Here is a 25,892-nt window from a genome sequence, read left to right as displayed (position 1 = left end):
GAATCTCACATCTGCATTTTAGACTGTGTAACACATTCTCTGTGCCCAATGGCTTAGCACAGAGGAGTGTTGACCTGTAAATGGAATTGAAATTAGAGCAATAAAGAGAGGGAATCAACAGTTTTTTCAAAATGGAATTGACAAATTATCTTCAGGAAAATGAACCTTTTTCATTGAAGCATCATCAAATTATAGAACTGGGAACCCATGACTGAAGAATATAGGGAAAACCATATTCATATAGTATACTATACTATAAATTATTTTGCAGATATATCTAAGTCACTGTACTACTGTACTATATATATAAAAGATGGGATTCTGGCTTCAGTGATCCTATCACTGAGACAAAGCCGAGAAAAGTCATGCTCATATATATGCTAGGCCAATAAGTGTCAGGCTGGCAGGAGTCACATCTAACTTAATCTCTGCTTTGTCTCCAACAGACAGTAATAGAATACACACAGTAGGCTCTCAATATGCATTTATTGAATAAATTAATGAATTCATATCTCATATTAAAGGGAGAAATTTACAACAGTCATAAGGAAGTTACAGATACGGGGTGGGGATTCAAAGGGTGAAGCATTTACTTGTGGTTAAAACGGTCAGAGATGACATCATAGAGGATATGGCATGTGATGTGAGCCTCAAAGGTTATAAACATTTGGATGCTCATAATGAGCATCGAGGGAAGGACAAAGAAGAGCAGCATAGAGAAATAGAAAATTCCTAAAGGTAAACAGGGAATAGCAATAGTATCCTTAATTTTCAGTTTAGCAACTGTTCAGGAGAAAATGAACATACTCCTATAATTGTGATTTACAGCATCTATGAGGAAGCAAACACTCTCTGTAGCCACTGAGGTAACTGCAAAACCATGAAGTCAGGTCATATTATGACTCAGTAAATGGCTGCGAACCAAGTTATTCTTTAACAAAACATAAAAAAAAAACTTATGGGGATGGAAACATTTCTTTTTTGTATGTTAGTAGTTATACATTGTGATAAATTATGAATTAGAGACATACACTTTAAATTGATCACTGATTTTAGGTTAAAATGGGCATTAGTAGACCAGTAATTTAATCAGTACCAGACATTTTGCCTGGTGCATAGTAGGGGCTTCAGAAATATTCTTTGAATGAATGAATACCAGAAGTCAAGACTTGGTCATGTATTGGGGCATAGATTATTTTATAGAACAGGTTCGACCTTATCTTAGACCACATGTGGTCACTCTCAATTTAAAACTTGAAAATCCAAACACTCTGTGAATGACGATGTCTAATTTGCAAGGTAGCTGATGAAGAAAAAAATCACAATTGTTTCTGTGTCTATTCTGTGCACTGAAATCATGGTTTTTAACTTGTCAAGGGCACTTATTAAGTATCCTTATTGTAGCCATCATATTTATTTTTCAACATCTGTTCTCTTTGGATTTTCACTTGCAGGAATTACACTCACATTAATTACTGCATAGTCTTCCAAAGTACTTTGATGAAGTAACCACAGAAAAGGGGGTGGGAGGTCCAAGGGCAAGATGAGTTTGAGAAATTTTCATACCATGAGCCTCCTTTTAGAGATTCACACTGTAAATAACATCTTAGAAGTCATGAGATGCCCTGCAATAAAGAAATCTGATTAATTCTGTTTAACCCGGTGTTTCTCAAACTGGGATGGCATGAAACATTTGAATGGCTTTCACTATCTTGCATAACTAGCATTCTGAGGGACAACTAGTATTCTCTTAGGACAACATCCTAATTTAGAGATCACAAACTGATAGTCTCATTTTAAAACTGAGTTATCACACACATTAAAAGAGGGGGATGGAAGAGGGAGACAAACGTCAGCAAGGTCTGGCAACCCTGTGCCTGCGTTCTCACCTAGTGCCAGTTCTGCTACTCCCTTCAAACTGGGCATGCTTTCTCTGGTTCATTAGAGCTTTGACATTCACTTCATATTACTCCCAAATCATTTCAGACATATACATTACTAGCCTGGCTCTTGCAGACATTTGATTTGGGAATTCTTGTCCTGGGGTATTTAATCATTTCGTTGTCCCTACTGCTCCCTTCAGAGGTATTCAAGAGCAGGGGAAAGAAAGGTCAATATAAGATGAACCCCCACTCTTGATCTAGAAGTAATTTCTATGCCAGCTGGACTTCAAGGACACAATATGGAGGTGCCTGTATCAGCAGCTTACCCTCCCAAATGGTATTTATCCCATTCTTCACATCTGAAAATCCATAAAGCTCTTAAATTATAAAACATAGTTATTACTATAAAGGGGTTCATAGTGCTCCACAGAAATGGATCTTTACTTCCAGATGGCATCACTTCTCATTTTAGGTTTCGTATCTTTTTTAAGCGCACACCCCATGGACTGGCCATTCTGCTGTCCCCTGCAGTTCCAGACCAAACTCTCTTCTACTGACAAACAGCACTGAGCCTTCACAGCTGATTGCCTTCCTAAGGAAGCTACTGGCTCTCCAGAAAGGATTCTTATTCCCCATTTTTAAAATGTCATGCTTATTTTTCTGGACTGATGTGCTATACTGGCCAGTTTTGTGAATAAACATGCCTTAGTTACTGAAAAGAACTTAGTATTGTTTCTTAATTTAAAAATTAAACATGTCTTAGTTTGCTAAATTTTGAAGCAACTGGGAAAGACAGGAAAAACCACAAAGTACCTTTTGGATGCTATCATTATAGAGCCTTTTAGCAAGGAAGGCAACCACAGAAACAGGAATTGTTCAAGATGAGAGCATTTAAAGAGCAAAGGTAAGAGCTTTTCTGTCCACGACCCACCTGTATTTTCAAATAGTGTATGTCACTGATAGCATTGTCTTAAAAATAGATTCCAAAAGTATTCTAGACATAATGCCTGATGACTACCAAGCATCTTTGGGAAGTTTTGGGTTTTTTTCCACCTACCAAAATTTCCATCACTTATTTCATTCTTCTTCACTTTGGGCTAAAAGATGAATTTCAGAAATGGCTCTCCTATGCTGTAAGATCCCAGTTTCTTCTTTCAGTTCTTTTCCTTCCTCCATATGCCAATATCTTAAAAGAGGACAAAACTGTATTTTCCAATTGTAATATTTACCTTTTTAATCATGTTGGAGGTCAGCGTCCATAATTCATTATCTCACCCCACCCCCACCCCCCAAGTCAACTGATTATATTGTCACCAAAAGGGATGTAACCTTATGGTATGGGCGGGAAGTGAAAGGACAAGAGTTGCAGAAAAGCAGCTTCCTGTTTATGTTTTCCTCCTTTGTCAAGAAATAGTTTAAAGCAGAACTGCCATGTACTCAGACCAACTGCTCAGGATCAGATAAGACATTTGGATCTAAGTGTCAGTTTGGGTGTGGCAGGAAAGGCAAATTGCTTGGCTTCCTAGTGTGGCTTTCTTTCAGCAAAGTTTCAAATCAGTGTATGCAAAGTTCACAGCATATTTATATCTTAAATTTTAAAGCCAAATTATATTGTTTGGACTACCCAAAGCCAGCAATGTCTACCATTTTCCCTGGTATGAGTTCCCTAGCAAGATTTGGTTTTGGTGACTGAATTGCCTGCTAGTTGCTATCATTCATTCATTCAATAAATATCTGAGCTCCTACTGGTGGACCAGCTAAAATTTTAGTCAATGCAGAATAGCAGTGAACAGAGGAAAATCCTATCTTGCGTGGAGCTTACATTCAAAAGTCTTAATCCTTAAATTTTAGTGTCTTAACTTTGCAATCATTTCTGTCAAAGGCACTTTCACTTGGAACAAACAACATGGACTCAGTCTGGTAACTGTCAACTCTGCAGCCCAGGACAAGGGAAATCATCCTGGCTATGTTTTAAATGCTACCACTTCCTGATGCCTGCATCCTCTTCAACAACGACAACAAAGCAATGGAGACAACACAACTAATTCATCAGGAATGTTACAGTAGGAAATGACCACAGAGTTCATTTCATCTCATTCCACAGATGAAATGATTGAGGCTCATGTGGATTAAAAATGCAAACCTCAAAGACGTAAACTCCATAAGTAAAGGGCTTTACTTGGCTTGGTAAGGGTTAAATGCATGTAAAAGCTCATAGAATTATGCCTGGCAAATATTTGTGTGCTATATAAATGTTAAGCCATTCTTATTATTGATCACTATTCCCTGTGCCTTGCCTATTATGAGTATTAAAAGTTTTATGTCATTCTCCATTTGATAGATCTTTAATAGTGGGACACATGTTGTATTCAGGCCCCTGTGAGTACCTGGAGGGTGTGGATCTAATTCTCATCATCTTATAAAATTCAAACAGCATCTAGCACAGTCTTTGAGAGCAATGATTTCTAGTTAAGTACTCATTGAATTAAATTGGAAAAGCATCTTTAAGTCAGTTCAGTTAGGACTTCTGATAACCATCACCTGTATTTGCAATTTGGCCTCACTGAGTCCTTCATATCAGTTGGGTTGGATGAGCTTCCCCCATTTAGGCCACACCACAATGCAGTGCTCATTTCGTGACTCAACTTGCATCCAGAGTATCTCCTACTGCAGGGTCATAATGTCCCAGCAAATGATGGCTCACTCATCTAAGTCCCTCCCTTTTTCTAATTATTTAGATGTCCTTGAAATATGCCAGATAAAACATTATGACGGTATACAAAGAGGGAGTCTCAGTGGATGGTATATAGGGTATCATCTTACAACACCTCTGAGATTTACAATACCCTCACCTTTTCTATCCAGACAGGTAGACAGTGAGACAGCGGGGGATTTTGGGGCCAGACAGGCGGATTTCAAAAGCGAGATCACTCTAGCAAGTTTCCAGAGTTCTCTTGGTGCCCTAAGAACTCTATTCAATACAAAATAATTCCTTGCTTGGGTGGAAAGATGCAGCATATAAATTTGGTACATTATATGCCAGCTAATTCAGCAAAATGTCAAACTGTCTGGGAAAGCCCTTAGAAAAGGTTTACTTTCAGCATCACCAGGGGACTGAGTGATAGGCGGAAAGCTCATGAAAATGAGATTTTCTCTTACTTCTGCCTACAGTGAATAAATCAGTGGGATTTTTCAAGTCCCCTCAATATCAATGAGTTTATTTCATAAGCAGGCAAGTATTTGCAGACTCCAAAAAAAAAAAATCTCTCTCCCATCCTTTTTGCCCCTTCCCACTCCAGCCTAACTGCCTGCTTTCCTTTCTCTCTTTCGTCCCTTTTTCCTCTCATTCCTTCCATTATCCTTTGTCCTTCTTATTCTTTTTCTTTGCATAGTTATAGGAGGAAAGGTCTGTCTGACAACTGCTATCTCTTGCCTCCTAGCTCTAAAACCATGATGATTGTGGGGGTCTTAACTTTGTGAGGGTTTTTTCTTTTTTTTTTTTTTTTTTTTTTTTAAAGAAGATTTACCCTGAACTGGGTTTAGGGTAATTGTGTATCTGCTTCAGGGCTGAATGCAATATCTAGCCTTTTTCATAAAGTTTATGGCTCTGGTGCCCCTTTAAAGGTCTCATGTGGCTGACGGATAGGCTCATTTCTGATAATAACCATAAAGAATTGGCCATCCTGAAGATAAGCCGCTCCTCCCCTGGGCATTACAAAAGGTAAAGGCGGGCCTGCATTACGGATGACGTCTCCTTACGGATGGCGCTGCTCGCCTCCATCAGATTCATCCTCAGCAGCCAAGGCAGCGTGCGCTGTGCTGAGGGACTGCAGCACATAACCAGTGAGCCCCGTCACGTCCTTTCAGTTAATGGGGTGCCTGAGGATTAAAACATCACAGTGGATGGGCCAAAGAAAGCAATAGCTAATATCCCATTTCATAACTTATGTTAATTTTCTTCGATGTCGTTAATTAGAAGTCAGCCAACTCACGGAATCTTCATCATTCAGCAATTTCAGCCTTTTTATGTAGTATAATTATGCCTCAGATTTTATCCTTTGAATCCTAACAGATCAAAACTTTGTTCTCAGTTTCCATATAAATCTATCCTTTCCTCCTCAAACCATCTTTCAAATATCTTTTAATGGGACAAGTGTGGTGATTAGTGATCCTTACTTCTGCAATGTATAGGTTCTACTAACTGAGATGTCTGTGTCAAACATGCACTTGAAATTTTAGAAAGAGGTAAAAGGAAGGGAGGGAGAGAGGGAGGAAGGGAGGAATGAAGGAAGGGACGAAGGGGTGGGGTATGGAAGGGATAGAGAAGGAGGGGAAGGGAGGGAGACTGAGAGAGAAGGGGAGAGGGAGAAGAATACAGCGAGAGAGGGAGCGAGAAAGGGAGGGAGAGAAGACCCAATGTTTTCTGAATGCTGAACTTTAATGCTTAACTGAAGATTTAATTTCCTGAAGGAAGGGGAGTTAGTTAATTTGTCAATAGCCACAAACTGTGGTGGAGAGAAATGTTGCAAAGAAGAACTGAAATAACCTGATAGCCTATCAAATGCAAAAAGCAAAAAGAAGGAAGAATCAAAGGCCAGAAGTTTCAACGCTGGAAATAGCAATGCAAGCACAGAAGGTGAAGCAGGTTTTCAGAGAAAGATTTACTTATTGTTCAAATATTTATTGGATGCTTTTTTATAGGATAGGTACTGAACTAGGGATATCAATGATAAGACAGTCCACGTACATAAGGAACTAACATTTTAAGTAATGGAAAATTAGAACTATAAATCAAATAATTACATTAAAATATAATAAAAGGCCTAAAGAAATGTTGCCAACAGCTGTGAGTCCACTCCTGTCTGGTTTCCTTCCTATATCATATCAGAAAATAGCTCCTGCCAGTGTCACCATAACACTTATGTTGCTAAACTCAATGAATATCTTTCCCACCTTCTAAGTAACAAACAACATTTGACCCAATGGATCACTTCCTTTTTCTTATAACATTGTCTTCTTGTGCCTTCTAAGCACCACATTCTCTGGTTTTCCAACTACTTCTCCAACTATTTCTTGTCAACCTCTTTTGCAAGCTCATTTTCTTTTGTTACCTATTAAATTTTGTGACTTCTCCAAGGTTTTATCCTGCATTCACTTCTCTTCTCCATACTCTATTCTTAGACAGTATCATCGAACCTCTGCCTTCAGTTACCTCCACCATACCATGAATGTTCAAATTCTCTTTCCGGTCAGCCCTCTCCCTATACAACCCTTGTAGAATGAGTCCGTCGACCAGGTTCCCAATCAGGGTCAGCCACATTCTTGCTGAAGGACTTTCTCAATGAACATGTGTCTACCTATAGCCATGAGTTTGGAGTTGTACATTACTCAGCTGTGTGTCTTCAGTGTTCAACACCAGTACTGGCAAACGGTAGGTGTTCTCTGTTTGCCCAGCTGCTGAGTGGAAGTGGGGTGGGGCTCCGGGGGGAACACACACAGAATCACCCCACATGCTGGGGCACTGGTTTGCTGGGTCACTTCTGTATCAGTACCATGAGTATATGACTAGACAGGTGAGCTAAGAGGAATAATTAATAGAAAAACTTGTTCAGTCTTAACCATGAGAAATTTAAATAAGTTAAGTACAAAGGAGTATACATAGGGTTTAACACAGAATTTTTATTTTTTTTGTACTATCAGTTTTCTACAATATATATTCACCACTTTAATAATTTTTTAAAGCCATTTTGAGGTCTGCTTCATGTACAGATAGGGCAAGAGGGAAAAATGTAAATATACACACACATGCATATCCAGTCAGGGTACTGAAATGAAAAAAGAGAAAATTATCTACTGGCAGGAATTCTAGGAGTTGGAATTCCAGGAGTTAGGACACAGTTTAGTTCAATAAAGACTATGGTGTTCCAATTGCCTTTGAATCTCAGCAACTTTTGGTGAGGAACAGGACAAATAGAAATTATGAACTCAAATGTCCTGCCACTTTTGATTTTTCAAGTAGTAAAAGCAAAAAAGTTTTTATGGATAATGAGTTTGACAGTAAAATATGCTCTGCTGGGTTTTAACTCAGTCCACAGTTGTCACTGATGAATACCAGACCCTGACATCCTAGTCAACCAACTCAAGACCGCAGAACAAACAACTCCTTATGCAAATGAAAAATGAATTAGTACACTGAAGAAATTGAAGGCATGTTTTATCAAAGGCATTTGTTTATTATCTAACAGCCTTGGAAAACAACAGGAAAAATTACTTCTCTCCCATTAAAAAAAAAAAGAGGAAAAGAAAAGAAGGCAGCAGCTTCCTTAGCACAGTAATAAGGGAACCTTGCGTAATTCCGGAAAAAAAAAAAAATCTGTTCTACCTGCCGGCACTGTCCAAATTCCCCTCCTTTGCATTCAGCTTGGAAAAAGACAAATCTCTGCACCAGTTAATGGATCATGTAGGAAAGCAGTACCATTGTCTTCCATTATGTGTAAAAAAGAGAGTGGCTCTACAGAGGAACGTCAAAGGCCACAGAAGTGTTAAAGCCACATCCAGTAACAGTGGCTTCCTTCTCCTTTGGGGTCAGTGCCGACGGTACCCACTGCCCCCATCCACACACCAGCCCTCTGACATCACTACCATGTTTGGCCCACGGGAGCTGGGTTAGTACAGGATGTTCACATCCCAGACTCTCAGATATGGTACCAAGTATCACCCAACTGTACATTTACTTCAAGGATTTAGTCTCTCCCCAGAGAGACAGAAAGAGTAGCTATAAATTCTGGTCTCACTTTGGGTAGAAAAGTCACGTTCTTGTTCATGTCTCCAGCAAGGTTACTAGAGTATCATGAGTATAGCCACAGAAAACTTTACCAGAGTCTGTGGCACTTGTAATGAAAATCCTTGGTGTTTGAATCAGTATAACTCTACCAGCACTATTTCTAGCTAGCACTGCTTGCGTATTTTGAAAATTCCTTTGTCTTACTGCAGTAGTTTAACATCATTCTTTGAATATCAAAATACATTCAGCTTTCTTTTTAAATGACCTACCTAGAGGAAAAGCATAGTTATTAACCTGGTAGCTAGTTATTTAAAACCAATATTGAAGAGAGCTAGGATTTCACTAAAGCACTATTTGATGTAGAAAGGAATTATATACTAACCAGGCTAATCTCAACTTCTTTGTAAGGGGTTTTAATAACTTAAGTAACAAAAAGTCCTCACAATCATGTAGCAGTGGCTCCAGAAACTTAAAAAAAAACTTAAAAAAAATTTCTAAAATGGTACTGAAAATCAAGTGGAATTAATGAGTTTGTTTTTCCTTGTGATTATCAACTAAATGGGTCTCATTGATCATGATATTTGATTGTTGTCTTTGTAACTAACAGCATCATGAACGAACACCTCTCGGACCTGGAAGGCTGAGCCACATGGAAGTGATCTGGCCGTCACTCTGTGGAGCTGTGAGTGTGATGGGAGAGAGCCAAGCAGAGCACTGCCACTTTCTAGCTATATGGTCTCAGAAAATCAATTTCCTAAAATATAATTTGGGAAAACAATACTTCATTCTAGTAAATGCTGTGCTAATATATAACGAACGGTGTTAATTTTTCCCCACCACCCTCCCCTGGAATAATTAACTACTTGAGCCATAAACATTTCTTGATATTACTATATGCAGTAAGCAGAAATCCTTTTTTGGATAACCAACAAATGTACGCAGGGGAAAAAAAGACACTAAAAGAATGCTGTTTTTGATTGCTGATGTCATGGACATTGGCAAGAATATTGAAGCTGTACATCAAAAAGATATTTTGGGGATAAGTCAGCATAAGAATAAAATAGAGCTCTCATGAAACTGAGAGATCTCTTTTGTATCAAAGTATATTTATGAGATAATATTTCAACAGAAAGAGAAAAAATGGAAATCTGCTGCCAACATATTACAATTTTGTTGAGATGGCAATCTTATAATGAAATATAAAATTCCAGCTCTCATATCCTAAGTGGATGCCTGCCTGCTTTAATCTTGGTTATCGTTATATGACTTGGCAATCATTGAAATTAGCTTTGGCATTTACAAAAAGGCAACCTTGACTCTACCACCCTCTCCCACCCCTGACACCCCACCCTTTTAAAATTCCCTATCTCTAGCTCTATGGCTGTCTCTGGCCATAAAAGTTCAAGGATACCCAAGTACAACCAGAAATGGGTAGATTATTGTAATTTGGCATTGGGAAATCAGAGTCTTCCCTAATTGAGTCTCACCAAGTTATAGAGGTGTTATTAATTCTGGTTCTGTTCACCCTAAACCACAGCCTCAGAGACCTCTTCTTAGTGAGGTAGAGTAAGAAGAATTGCTGATGCTCCTCTTAGCTGAAACTGTGGAATGTGAAAATGTGATCCACAGTGACACTGCACGAGGCCCTAACCTCCTGGGTCCGTGTTTCTTCATCTGTGACAGAAGTGGCTTGAACTAAACGGTCTACAGACCACTTTGAACTCCAATATTTTATAACTTCTATACTCACATAAATGGCAAACCAGCCTCAGTTACAACAAAGAGAATGTAAATAGTGAAAATAAAAAGGATGGAAACTAAACAATGTAATTGAGTCCTGGTTAAACGGTGTGGCCTGCAGAAGGCCCTGATTCCAAGGACCAGTCTCCTTCTGTCAAAAGAGCTACTGAAGGTGGACCACCACCAAAGAGGCTTTCTTCAAGAGAATCAGAAGTTTTGAAAGAGAATTTGAAGGGGAATAAAGTAATTTTCTCAGTATTGAATTTAATATGATTTAAACCATCACTTATACCACTGGGATCATAGAGCCCATTTGCTAGGAAAATACCTCTATTTTCAGATTCAACTGCAGGCTACTGAAGCACAGATAACCTTTAACATCCCTTACATCTAAGAAGGGATCTCAGCAGTTATACTAATTTATACAGCTCTTGGGGTTATCTGAAAATCCAAAGTAAAGTTTCATGGACTCTATGAGTTGCCTAAAGTTTCCTCATCATTCCTAGTTTTGAAGATGTTTTAAAACATCCATGTTGAGATATAATTCACATACCATAAAACTTACTGATTTAAAGTATAGAATTAAATGATTTCAGCATATTCAGTTATGCAGCCATCACCGTGATAGCATTTTAGAACATTTTAATGCCCCCATACCGATGCCTTTAGCAGTCATGCCCATTCCTCCCTGCCCTTCCCCAGGCCTAGGCACCCACTGATCTACTTTCTGTGTCTACAGACCTGCCTGTTCTGGGCACTTCATATACATGGAATCATACGATGCATGTTCTTTTATGACTGGCTTCTTTTCATTAGTGTAATGTTTTCATTATATGCATTCCTTTTTATTGCCAAATAATATTCAATTTTACAGATATGCCATATTTTGTTTATCCATTCACCATTTGATGGATATTTGGGTTGTTTCCACTTCTTGAACATTATAAATAATGCTACTATGAGCATTTGTGTATAACTTTTGCATGAATGTATGCTTTAATTTTTCTTGGATATAATACATCTATGAGTGGAATTACTTGGAGAAGGGCATTTTTAAATGAAAACTGACTTTTGATGCCATATATCAAAACATAATTTTGCAGTCAGGTAGCACATGAATAAAATAGACCTCTGTGTCCATGATTTCTATTGTTCCACTTTTAATTTTCCCATGTTTGTGTTTAATTATTTTAATTGAAAAATATAAAAAAAAAATAAAAACCACTTCTAAATGGAACACATATTACAAATTATAAAGAATAAAATGGGTAACCCATTTACTACTACAACTCCATGCCCTGAGATAAACATTCTTAAAACTGTAGCTTTTTGTTTGTTTGTTTTGTTTTGTTTTAACAAAAACACAATCATGCCATTAATATACCTTGTATTCCTCACTTACCATGGACATATTTATCAGTCACTTGGCATAGATTTATGTCATTTTAATAAAAATTACAGATATCATTATATGGAAGTAACATGATTTATCAGTCCTCTATTTTATATTTTTCTAATACAAACAAAGCACAGTGAACTTCTTGAACATATATCTTATGAACTTGGGTAATTTCATAGGCTGTTTTCTGAAAAGCGAGGTAGCAATGTCTACAGAATGTCTGTAATTGAAATTTTAATAGATAGTGGCCAAATTATACTCCAAGAAAAGTTGTTTTACTTCACACTTTCACCCACAATGTATTAAAGTACAGATTCCCTTATGGCCTCACCAATACTGGATGTTATCGAGCTTACATTTTCTCAGTCTAAGAGGCAAAATATAGTCTAAAGCACGAAGTACACTTACTTTTATGTATTTAAATATTAGTACATTTGAATACTTTTTCATTTGTTTATTGGCCATTGATATTTCTTCTAGGAATATCCAGTTCACATCATTTGTCTCATTTTCTCACGGAGTCGTTTATATTACTCACACGGATTTGTCTGTTATACATGTTCCACTTTTGTTTACAAAAATGATCTGCAATTATTTCCCTATTAAGGTGAATGCCACTCTATCCTTCATTATGTCCCTATATTTAGATTTCTTTCTAAACTCTATTCTGTTCCACCTTGATCTCTTTTTGCATCCCTAAACTAGTACCAAAGTGTTTTAATGACTTAATTTTTATTAAAAATATGCTATGATATCAAGTTGGGCAAGTTAGTTTTAAAAGTAGCTTGATTATATTCAGGTCCATATTCTCACACATAACTTTATATCAATTGGGATAGCTTAACTTATTTTACTCTAAACTGCATGACATCATCATTATTAGTTATATTGAACTAGTATAAAATTCTTTGTTCTCCAGAATATAAAATTAACAGAATGAATATATTGGTGTTAAGACTGCAACAATGCATTAATAAAATTATTCCAGTTTATATTTAAATTTGGATAGAAGAAGCTAGCTCTGAATAAAAAGTTTAAAAAAAGGAAACTGTGTTCAAATCTTAAAACATTCAACTGAATGTATAACTACACCAAGCAGAGAAGAAAACAAAGTTACCAAGTCATAAAAAAATACATTAAATTCAAATGAATTAGAAAATGCAATAAAGCAATTTGGAACTGCTACAGAAATTCTGTTGTAAAATAGCCAATTGAACTTACCCAATAGGTTCACTTGAAGATTAAACAAAAATGTGATTATAATATGAGAAATTTATAGTTAAGCAGCATTACATTAATTCCTTATTTTTTCCTCCTACACTTTAATGTGTTTTTCTTTTCTATTTCTTGTACATGTCTTCCCAATAAAAAATAATGAATAAAGAAGGAAATGATGGGTAAATGAAATTTTATTTTCACTATAATTATATTTCCCGTCTCAAAATCTTCCATCTTCTTAAATCACATGGATTAAACTATAATGCTTCCTGTATTGCAAAAGTTCCATACAAAGCATGTTAATCCTTGCTCAGGAAATCTCAGTATTATTCTGGTATAGTCATGTCTACACATGCTTTGCCAACAATTTGAAAACATGACTTTTAAGGGGATCTATGCAATACACGTTTTTGACTTGTGGAGAAAACAGTAAATTGGCTATTTCTTCCTTGCCCAAATGGTTCATTTATGCAAGTACAAAAATTCTGCTTTTACTCCCATCACAAGTAAAAGAGAATTTTCTTACCTTCTAAGAGATGAAATGCCTAAATTATTTCATTTAATTCTTAAAATAACCCTGAACTTTACTCTTGAGGTTACCTACCTTATCCAAGGCCACAGCAAACAATGGAAACTCAAAACCAGTTCCCTGCCGTCTACACCCAGGATACACAGCATGTTGCCTTCTAAAGCCTCATCATTTTCTAAAATATTTTTTTTTCCCTTGTTTATTCCAGGGGCTGGCAAACTACAACCCATGGGACAAATGTGGCCTGCTGCCTGTTTTTATAAATAAAGATTTACCAGAACACAGACATACATATTGTTTTCAAATTGTCAGTGGCTGCTTTGCATTGCTGAGTAGCTGTGTCAGTGACCATACGGTCCACAAAGCCTAAAATATTTATCTGGCCCTTTTCAGAAATAGTTTGCTGATCACTGCTCTATTTCAGTATTTCTTTCCAAGATATATGTAAAGAACGATTTGCAGAGCAATTCTTACATATAGCATAATTCTATTTTTGGAAAAAAAGTAAACATTTGCTTCTTTGTAGATTAAAAAAAGAGAAAATCTTCCAAAGTTTATATGTCAAACTGTACCTATATTTGGGGAATTAAATTGTAGGAGATTTTGACATATCTTTACTCACCAGATATGAGTCCTTGGACAAGTCACTTCATCTCTGCAGTACACTGTTTCATCTGTAAAATGAGGAGCTGGGTTAGATGGTCTTTTAAATTCCTTTTAATTTTAACATTTTTTGTCACCATATGTAGTACAGACCCTCAAATTTCTTAGTATCATTTAATTTCGATAGCAACCAGTTGTAGGGAAAAATGTTTCCAGATAAGCCCACAATTTAAAATTTTCTATTTATTATTTCTTTTAGAATGTAGTCCTCATAGACAACTTACTCTTCTCAGATTGTTACAGTATAATATTTTTCAAAAAATTAGATACGGGTATTCTAAGATGCCACCCTATTTCCAAAATTTAACCTAAAAATAAATTTCCCATCAGAGATTACAAAAAAATGATTACTGAGAACAAAATTCTCCACTCTGATTTTCAGTGTTTTTTTTCTTTAAACAGGATTTTTTCTTTTTGTTCCTATTCTGTTCCTTATGTTCTCATTTGTAATTTGTTGGCTTGCTTTCCCAAAGAGAATAACCTTGACCTTTGTGTTCAAAATGATCATAACCTAGAAATCCCTATTTTTTTCTAAACTTGATTTTGATTCTCATTTTATTTTGCAATTAACTTTATAAATCTTACAGAATTAAATAAAAATTCAAAATTTACACAAAATATAAAGCATATACATTGATTTTCTAATCATTTTGTGTCTGCTGAAATTACAAAAGTTAAAAATCAAAATGAGTATCTAGTAATAGTGAGGTAGGGAGAGAATATTCATCCTTCTTTGTAGTGAAGTATAGATTGTTATGGGTATGGTCTTTCATGGGGATATTTTTAATCATATATCCAAAGCCTTGAAAGTAGTGGAAGTTTACCCAAGCAATTCCATTTCTAGGAGTATGCCCAAAGGAAATAATTAAATTAAGAAAAAAGAGAGATCAAAGTAATAATTATAAAGTGAAGAACTGGACACAACATAAATATACACAACTGAGATGCAGCCATGTAATGAAGTCCTATATAGACATTAAAATTATAAAATAATGTATGTATCATGGGAAAATCCTCATTCTCAAAACTGAAATGGCTGTGAAATAGTATGTACAGGATTCTATTTTTGTAAGAATGCACACATACTATCTATACACGCATCAGAAAGTGACTGGAAGAATACATGCCAACACGTAAACACTGGTTATCTCCTTGTGATACAATCATGGGTAAACTTTTTTTTAAACCCTCCTTGTAATTTCCAAATTTTTTACATTGATCGCATTATATTATCATAAGAATTATTTAGGAGATGTACATCATAGTCGAAAAGTTCTTTTTAAATGTCTAGATTATTATACCTATTTATAATCAGTCATTTCAATACACTAGTTCAGGAAAAATATCCTTTTAACTGAATCAAAGTAAATAATTTGGATCTGCTGTATAATGAATTGGTAGCCTTTTATTTGTGCAGAAGAAAATTGAAATGAGTGGTAATTAGCAATAAAGAAAATAAGGGAATAAAATAATCTTCTCCCTCTTATCCTTCTTATTCTTTGTCTTAGGACACTGTGTCTTTCATTTCCAAGCTTTTTTGCTTGTTCTTTAACCTGTAATAATTGTGTTTGTTTTCATTTTTACTTGGTTTTGATGTTCCAACCTACTCAACTGTAAGCTCCTGAGGACAGTGATCATATCTAATTGGTTTGCTTAGCACAGATCTCAATTTTTTTTTTCAACGGAAATAGAAGGAACAAAACACTAAAGGTTTATAATATCTTAACATCAAAAGTCTTTAAATTGGTAAGTTCCGGTAATTTATAATGACCCAAAGTTGCCAAAATGTTCCAATTAACCATTGGTAGCATACGTAACCCAACCAAAAACAAGCAAAGCCCGATATATATTCTTCTGGTATATTTATGAAAAAAAAAGACCATCAATCTTGATGATTTATGAAAGTTAATCTTCTTAACTTATATTCCCATTATTTAATTTGATGCCTTTAAAAGACTACATCTGATAAATCAGCCATAATCAAAACTTTGAACTCCAAATATAATTAACCAAATGGCACCCCATTGCCATTTAGGAGAAAGTTGATGGCCGGGAAGTGTAGTTTCTAAAGCCAATCTCTACAACCTGTGCTAAGTGAAAGCGCATGATTAACCAATGGTGTGAGCAGTGCCAAGAGAAAAGATAGCTTAATTCAGGAAAAAATGAAATATAATGCTAATACTGTTCAGAAGTATATCTTTGTATCACCTATAAAGATAGATTTTTCCAAGCAAACTAATAGTGTAGGTAGTCTATTTTTAAACAAATCTATATAAATCATTCTTAAATAGGCAATAATTTAATTTCTCTAAGAGCTATCTTAGAAGACTTTATTGGTCAAGCTCTGAATACACCATCCATAATAAAATATATTCCATTTCTTAGGAAATAATTAATAGTTTAGCTTTCTTGGTTATTTGGACTAGCCTTCCTCCAGTAAGTCTGAATGAATAAAAGTTCATCATATCTTTGAAATATGAAAGCAAGCACAAATATAATTGAAAGGTCAGGAAACTGAAATAGAAGTCCCCCTCGTTCTTCCTTTGAAGCTTCTCTTATTCCACAGAGTCCATGAATGAGGAAGCCTTTCCTAGGCCAAGTCTTCAAAGGAAAAAGTGAAGTGGAAAGTTACTCAATTATCTGGCAAATTCAGTCAGTGAGGGAAGCCAATCTAGGTTAATCAGTACTTTATTTTTATACCTATTTTTGCTTATGACTTTTTTAAGGGATTAGGATTTTATAATATTCAATTTTTTTAAGGATTTTTGTTTTAAATTTTAAATTTTAAGTAGATAGACTACCAAAACCCAACTACAATTGTGGTGGTTTGAAACTGTACCTCAGAAAAACATGTTCTTAAATTTAATCCATTCCTGTTTGTAAACTCATTGTAAGTGGGACCTTTTGATGAGCCTACTTCAGTTAAGGTGTGACCCACCTCATTCAGGAGGGGTCTTAATCCTTTTACTGGAGTCCTTTATAAATGGAATGAATACAGGTCTTTGGGAAGAAAGAATTGCCCTGATGATGCCTTGATTTTGACATTTTCCTGGACTCTAACCATAAATAAATAAATTCCCATTGTTTAAGTTGAACCATTTCATGGTATTTGCTTTAAGGAGCTTAGAAAACTAAAACACGGATTCTTAAATACATTTAGAAAAATTGTAACGATAACTGTAAGTCCTTTAATGATGGAATATTTTACAGTATGACAAAATGGCTATACAAGTATGCTTATTGCAAAAGACCACTCAAGTGTTTATTCCCTACTGGTTTATAACTGCCAACAGAACGTGGTTTGCATGTTGAATGCAACAAGCACAGAAGTTTCCTGCAGAAACACTTATAATGCTCAAAGACAGCAGCGGGACAATTCAGATCAGTCCATAAGCTTCAAGGTTAGAAGCTAACTCTCTCAATGATCTGTCTGATCATCACTGATGAATCATGGCAGACACCCCAATAATGTCCTTGTTCATGGAATAAACCTTGGAGAGTGCCACCACAAAATACAATTTTATGAAAGTCTAACAAAGGTCTCGTACATTAATGGTATGGTTTACTTTAGTAATTGCTACTACATTTAATCAATTTATACAGACTTCAATGGGTTGTTGGTCCTTCAGGAGTCTGGGGAGGGGCAAAGGAAGGATGGCACCAGTACAGTATTTTATTTTGTCTTTAAAAGACAAACAAAATTACAGTCTGCTGCAAAATTAAAAGAATTCTATCCTTCCAAACTACTGAGGGCAAATTCTCAGTCAAAATAAAGGTTCAAATTGTCTACCTTGAGATATCTACAAATATTAAACAAATCAACAGGTATTGGATATATACTGAAGATTTCATTACAATGTCACTGTGCTTCTAAGGGGGTCTATTGTTCGGAGGAAAAGTTCAAAATTTAAACAGGTGACAGGAACCTGTGGGCAGATTCAAGCATTCTACTCCTTTATCTGCTTTCTGTGTTCTGGAACGTTTCCTAGCAATGTTCAAAACATATATATACACATATTGAAGTAATTTACTTTAGACATACAGTTGTGCAAACTGGTAGGCTACAGGCCAAATTCAGCCCACAAATACATTTTGTTTCATCTGCCTATACTTTCAAAATATTGGATTTCAATGTTTTTAGATGGGATCTCTCTCCAGCTTTCTATAGGCTCCACTCTTCCATGCTGCCTCACACCAGCCATGGGGAAGCCCTCACACTGATGTTATCTGCCTGGCCATCACCAGTGACTCTGCAGGAGGATTACTGGGCATAGGGGTATAAATACCCCAGCTTCCTCACCCCTGGTTAGCATGACTACTGGGTTCTGATCTCAGAGCTCTCTGGCAGGACTAAGCCAAAATTACTCTCCATGGGACTTTGGTTGATACCATTTCTTTATTGGCCTCCTTCCCTTTCCAGTCTCACCCCTCCCCAATTCTTATCCCAAATCCTCATCCTGGTTCCATTTCTGGGAAAACCTACTTAAGACGGCTAGCTTCCCAAAGTGGAAAGGGGTAAGGATAATGGGTGACGAATTCCAGTAACCCCATAGTGTTCCCATGAAACAAAATAACGCAAGATGGGACTTGTGTGCGTTAGACTTTATGTACCATCTCTGTCTACTAATTTTCAATTCTAAGGTCCTTCAGTTCATAAATCTATTACACAAGGATGCTTGATCTTTACAGTGGAATTATTCCTCAAATGTATGCAAGTACTTGGCAACAGATATTCCATGGCAATGCCAAATTTGTAATACTATGCAAAACTTCCAGTTGTTATCAATGAATTATGTAACACCTTACAAAGTCAGCTTTATTCTTTTTAATTTACCAAATGGCGGGGTCAATTACAAGCTCAAATCACAAACCTCAACATAGTTGTATATTTTTAATTTGGAGCAATATTTCTAAAACTTTGCCTTTAATTGGTTACTCTCGAGAACTGCTTTCTGACAAAAGCAGAAAGAATGAATGCTGATCATGGGGAAGATCTGGTTCAGAGACCGGTGTTACAATTTTCTAACACATGAAGTATTTAAAGACTGATGAGACAGTATATCATATCTGCATGGTAATTTAGTTCAGAAGTTCACAATTATTTTATTTTCAATATTAATTGCTTTTGTCTTTCAATAAATGACTCTCTGTAGGAAGTGGAATTCAATTTTATTCATTTTCAATAATCGAGATTACTTTGAACCAGCTCAATAATTCTCCATTCCCCTCTGCCTCCAGTATATTGCTGGGGGTAGCACATATATAATACGAGTTTTCTTTTCAGATTCCTAAGTAGGGTTGGCCTTTGGCAAAACAGCTAAGTAGACACGGTTAGCTCTCCATGCCCCTAGCCTTTTTGCTACATCTTTTTTGGCATCTAAAGTCTCCCTGCTTCCCCGATTTCTCCAGCTGTTATCCCCTCCCTGTCCCCTCCACCTCAGGGGATATCAATGGGAGAAAGTTGTTTGCATACGATTGAGATTTCCAGCCTCCATGCCTTTATTCATCCTGTGCTCTCTGCATAAAGTAGCCTTCTTCCCAAATATCCAAATACACAACTAAGTGAGCCCATGATTCATATCAAAGATGACCACCTCCCCAGTGCCTCTGCAAATCTCCCCAGCTAAGAAAGCATGCAGCTCTGCACTGGGCTCCCATCACAGTGCTTTCTCCTATAGTTCATCTACTTACATTGGTTCAGAGTTACTCACGTGCCTCTCCCTTACTAGACAATCACCTTCTCGAGGTTAGGAATCACAAGCCATTCATGTATATATTTTTCATAGCGTTTAGCTATGTTCATTGCCTTAAAATGGTTGAATGAATAAATAAACCAATGGATTAATTGAATGAGTGTTTGGGATATGAGTGGCTTGTCTGTGAATCTATGTTTAGTCATACAAACTACTTGCAGTTCTTCCAGCACAGGTTTCACTAACTCACCTCTGAACCTGTTTATTCATTGATTCTAACCCTCATCAAGTTGTAATGAAAGTGTGTCCATGTGGGTCCCCTATCCAGCCCCTAAAAGACTGGGAACTCCACAAAGGCAAGGTAATGACTTGAACCAGGCACATCTGTGTGGAATGAACAGGATGATGGCGCCCTGTGATTTCATGAGTTTTCCATTCCAAAACTTGGGTAAATGAGAAATTATTGCTTAATGGGTAGAGTTTCTGTTTTAGGTGATGAAAGGATTTAGTAACAGAAGGTGGTACTGGTAGCACAACATTGTAAAAGTAATGCCACTGAACTGTAAACTTAAAAATGGATAAAAGGGCAAATTTTATATTATATATAACCAAAATTTTTTTAAAAAAGACAATTTTAAGTTGGGCACTTCATAGACCACTGTATTCAAGATCATGTTTTAAGGCCAGTGTGAGAGAGACAGACAGTAGCCATACTAATTCCCTCGTATTTGTCTGGCCTTACTGCCAAAATCCTAAACTTGCTCCCATGCCCTATTTGATTTAGATACCCTGGAGAGCTTGAATGTTTTTACCTAACATCCAAAACAAGGCAACTTCCAAGCCCACTAACCTATCGGGCACTCCATCAACATCTATGGAAGATGTGGGCTGTATTTCATTGGCACCAGACTTCTTTAACTGTTTGCAAGCCATTTGCAAGACTGTTATAATTGTTTCCCTCCACAGATCATGTGTTCCAAGAGAAAAGGACGTTTAACTTCTCTTAACCCAGCTCCCACCTAGAACGCCAGCACAATGCTCTGCTTTTGGGTCAGATGGACAGCTGTGGACGATCCAACTAAATTCATTCAGAAAACGTTTACTGAGAATATGCTCAGCAAACTGCATTTGGATCAATGACAAGGCAAATATAAATAAAACCTGATAATTACTCCCCGGAAAGCTTACAATCTTGTGTAGAGGAAAGGCAGGCAAGTAACCATGCATGATACAAGGAAGAGAAGTTGTAGCAACTTTTCTTAAAAAACAAGACCCTCAACATGATTGTATGAAAGGATTGAATTTCATTTCACAACTTATCATAGTTTCACAGAGTTGGAAAGAGTTTTGATAGGTTTGGTGTCTTTCCCTACAACTGAGAGAATGTCAAGAAACAAGGCCAAAACTGTGCTATCTAATCTAGTCTTTAATTTCTTAAGTGTATGTGTGGAGGAGGGAAGGAGACTTCCATATTGTTCACCCATTAGGTCTATCGCCATCATGGTCTGGCATCTAGTGACAGGAAACTTCGCTAAAATCAAATTCTGCCATAAGCCATGCTCCCTGTGCCCCAGAGGCACTGCTGTTTTCTGGGTTAAATGTACCTTCCTTTGCTAAAACACTATTATCTCTCTCTCCAGCCTACTCCAGTTCTTTTTTCTTTCCTTATTAAGGCTATTTCCCAGTTTTAATACTTTCAATATTCTTCTCTGAACTCACATACCAATTAAGAGGGAATGTCCCAAACTATAAATATTGAAAATGATAATAAAATTTGAGTCTGGGTAACCTAGAAGGAGGATAATCTCATTGCTATTACACAGTTAGTCATCTCTCTCAGCATCTCAGAGCCCTGCCCTCTTTTTTTCATCTTACCTGTGGTCCAGTCTTTATGACTCCTAGCTTCTTTTCTCCTATCGTGCACAAAAGAAACTCATCTATATATATTCTAGATGGTGTGAGGGAAGGATGCTTTTCTGTAAAGGTAAGAGAGAATATAATTTTTACTTTGCAATCAACTTTATATTTCCAAGGAGGAACTCCCTGTAGGAGCTGACCTTTAGAAAACTACTTGCAACTATAATCTAACCAATTTCCACTTTTTCCCAAAACATAATGGTTCTACAGTTGTCCATCCAAAAAGAGTTAAGATATTTGCACCCTAGATTTATAAGGCTCCTCTGTTGCCAGACAACATGGGATATAGTTATACTAGAAGAATTTATTCATCTGAAATTCAAATTTAACTGGGTATACTGTATTTTTAAGTTTTATTTGCTAAATCCATAAACTGTACCTCTTTGTAACTCCAAATTTAATTTTAATGAGACTATAATGTAATCTGGGAAGCACTTCACTTGTGATGGTCAAAAGAGGAGGTTCTGGAATTAGGCAGACAGTTTGCATACCAGCTCTGTCATGTATTTTGATGATAATTAGGGCTTTCAGAAACATTCTGGTGCCCCTCTCCTCAGTATATAAGATACAATTCTACTTCCTCTGTCCAACTTAGGTTAGGTATAGATATGGGAATTGGCTTTGGCCAGTGAAATGTGTGTGGATGCCCCTTTCCTTTTTCCTCCTTCAGTGATCGTGGAAGCATATGATGAGATGCAGCCTTCATTAGCTTGAGTCCTTGAGCGTGTATAATAAGCACCAGACATATAGTATTGGTGACAAAACATTTTTTTTTGTTAAGTTAGTGCAATTTGGGGGATAAACTAGCTTTTGTGAGAAAGAGCATTGAATTTGAAATTATAACCTGTCCTTAAATATTAACTTTCTACTTATTAGCTTTGTAATGTCTGGCAAGTTGCCACAGGTCCAAGAACCAGTAGAAAAGTGGAGTTAATGACTCTCAACCCAATGCCATTGCCAACAGGTGATTATGCTTTGTAAACACTCACTGAGAACCTGCTCTATGCCAAGCTCAATGATAAACGTGGCGAGGAACACAAAGATCAGTAAGATACAGTCATCCTATGAGTGACAACAGCAGCAAAACAAAAACACAATAGAGCCACCACACTTTTATTGGACTTAACACATCACAGGCACTGTTATAACCACTTTATATAAATATTAAGTCACCTAATTCTCACAACCCTTTGGGGTAGATACTACATCCTCATTTTACTCATGAGAAGACAGGCACAATAAGTGGTTTACCTCAATTAATTGAAGTCTTCATCATCAAGGTTTAGTAATGGTATCTGAGCTACTGAAAGGGTCAGTCAATGATGATACATTGATTTACATTTTTTAGAGTATCACTTCTTTCATTATTTTTTTGGGGGCGTGTTAGCTTAACTAAACAGTATACTTAGTGATTTAAATTCCCATGCAAGCTCCTTATCTCATCTCTCTTAGTTTTGATGCTCTTTCTGAGGTTAGAGCCTCATTTCTAACATTCTCTTGGACATTTTCCTGTGGTTAGACCTTTGATACCTCAGAAAATTCATCATGTCCACAAACAAGTCATTTTCTTCTCAATTTCTACTTTTAATAACTTCCCCATTTCTGCAAATGGAGTCACCCTTAGTGTCATTACCCAAATTTGAATCAGTGACCTTTGAGTCTGTTCTCCTTTTCCAACTGTCCTCATGTATGCTTTTCTACCCCTTCTCTCACATCAGTCATATCTGTCCCATCTCTCCATACTCACTGTCAACTGCTGCTTTAGATTTACCTCCCCCTTATTTCTTCTCCTACTATCTTAGCATACCAATGTCTCTTTCTCTATTTCTATCCTGTTCTAATCCATTTTACCTATAGCTGCCTGAATGTTCTTCCTAAAGGGTAGCTCTACCCTCACATTCTACTCTAAAGTTAGTAGAGGGTCTCCTTGAGTCAGTGAGCTCCAAACAAATTCTCCAACCAACAGTTAAGGCTGCCAGGGGAGGCATTTATTCTCTGTAGAAGGGATTTCACATCCATTCCACATTTCAGAAGACAGCTGTGTTCGACAGAAGACTCATTTTCTGCCTAGCATTGGTAAGACTGAGATGAGATCACTGTGTATACAGAACATAGCTGAGCACTGGCCTGGTTTCTTGGGAAGTAGCCTGCTATGAGACATCCCTAGTGTCCTTTCCTCTGCCAAATCAACCCTCTTGGATGCAGAAGCTGTAGAGTCTTATGATTGTCAACGTGCCCCATTGCATTCAAGTGGGTGAAAGTTTTAGAAGCCTGACTTAGCTCCTGTTCCAAAGTACATTCCCCAAGCTTGCTTTATGTAATTCTGCTGGTTATGTAGCCTGCATCTGATGCCTATTTCTATAAGTCAAGAGGTTCAGAACCTAAGGATGAAGGAATATGGTTGGTGCTTCTAAAACCCTAACAAAAGCCCTCTGCGTTCTGGCATCAATTTATTTCATTAGCCTGCTAGCCAACCCTTTCAAAATATTGGCCTGAAGATCCTTGCCCAGGTTCACTGTTGGTTGCCCCCCCCAAGCGAACCAAGCCCTTCCTGCCATTCTGTCATATATGGTACATTCTGTCTCTTTACATGGAATCCATTTCTCACAACTTTTTGCCTGAAAAATCTCTCTTTCAAAGCCAATTCTAGATGTTACCTCCTTTAGGCATAAAGATTGTTTTATAATCTGTATAAATTCTTAGCTAGCTCGCATTCTCTTCTACTTGTTCTTTTTCTTTCTCTCAGTACTTATGTTAATTTACCCTTCATTATGTCTCATCCTATTTTCTGAACTCTAACTTCCTTGATGTATCTGTTCTATGAGAACTCACAGTTCCTAATGAATTAATAACAGTATCTTAACATCAATTGAATTGAAAGTGCGGTCTTATTTTTAAATAGGTAAGTGACTGAGCATAGCTCTGATTAACAATAAAACCTTTTTCTTTACTGAGCAATTCAAAGACTTATTATCTTTCTTCTCATATTTTTATACACTTCAGATTCAAAGAGGCTGGACTGTACTTTGGTTTTTAGGAGTGAAGCGTCCTTAGGCAGTTCTTCCAAGCTACCTTTTTTTTTTCCCTGTAATTCTAGGTCAAGATTTGTCTTACTGCTGCAATCACTCCCTCTCTCCCACATGAACAAATAGAATGTTCACAATGGCAATTACACCTGTCTATCCCTCCTCCATACAAGTATTTTATCCTTATTTCTTAATACCCCAGACAAGGGGTTTAAACTCTGCTCCATCTCAACACTTGTTTTTCCTCTGCAATAATTAGACATTTTCACTTACTCCTTTTTTTGTGGCCCCACATAGAAAGCTTTATTCCACTTTTGTTAAACATGGCATATGGAAGACATGCATTTATTTCTATATCCTCACCAAAGGCATATATCCACAGGTTAAAGAGAATGGGAGAATAGATAACCACAGATAAAAATGTCATCAAAATATTAGTAGTGGGAAAGCATATGGATAATGTAGCAGACCAGAAAGAATTAAATCACTAAATTATGGGATGAGTTGAAGAGGAGTGTGTAGTCAATAATGTGAATCAAGCCAATTGATGTAACAGAGAGAAATGCAATCATAGTATATTACATCATATGTGAGCAATGTTTGCATAATCACATGTGTAAATATTAAATGTTGATTAAATAAAAATTGTGATATAACTATATTGGAAAATGGGGTGAGGAACTGAGCACAAGAATGTGACATGAAAGAGTTAAATCTTTTTTCTATAATTGGATGTCAGTAAAGGATATACAAAGATTGAATAAAAAACAATGTGACCAAGTTGTTTAAAATATTAGAAATGGAATAAAAGAAAGTTGCTTTAAAGTAAAAAACAGTTGCCTCAGGGGAACAGGAATCAGTACTGGAAAATGATGGAGTATGGGATTGCGGTGTTTTGTTATAAGTCATTATGAGATGGTCAACATTTTACACAAAGTTTAATCTCAAAGATGAGACCCATGAGCTAGCATATTTTTAAATTAAGTTTTACTTCTCTAAAAGCTTATGATTTCAGAAAAATTAACATTATGTCCTATTAC

At 36.6% G+C, this 25,892-nt stretch overlaps 1 protein-coding gene across 1 annotated transcript in view; it reads right to left on the bottom strand.

Annotated features, from left to right (window-relative positions):
• RARB (retinoic acid receptor beta) overlaps nt 1–25,892 on the bottom strand; it is a 783,867-nt gene that overhangs the window by 576,076 nt on the left and 181,899 nt on the right. The window contains exon 2 of the mRNA XM_037845929.1: nt 14,176–14,227. The gene's annotated coding sequence lies outside the window, so the exon portion shown is untranslated. The remainder of the gene's footprint in view (nt 1–14,175; nt 14,228–25,892) is intronic.

This window comes from Choloepus didactylus, chromosome 1 (genome assembly GCF_015220235.1).
Source record: "Choloepus didactylus isolate mChoDid1 chromosome 1, mChoDid1.pri, whole genome shotgun sequence".
Taxonomy (NCBI): domain Eukaryota; kingdom Metazoa; phylum Chordata; class Mammalia; order Pilosa; family Megalonychidae; genus Choloepus; species Choloepus didactylus.
Note: the sequence above shows the minus strand (reverse complement) of the source record. Positions and strands in the feature narration are given on the sequence as shown.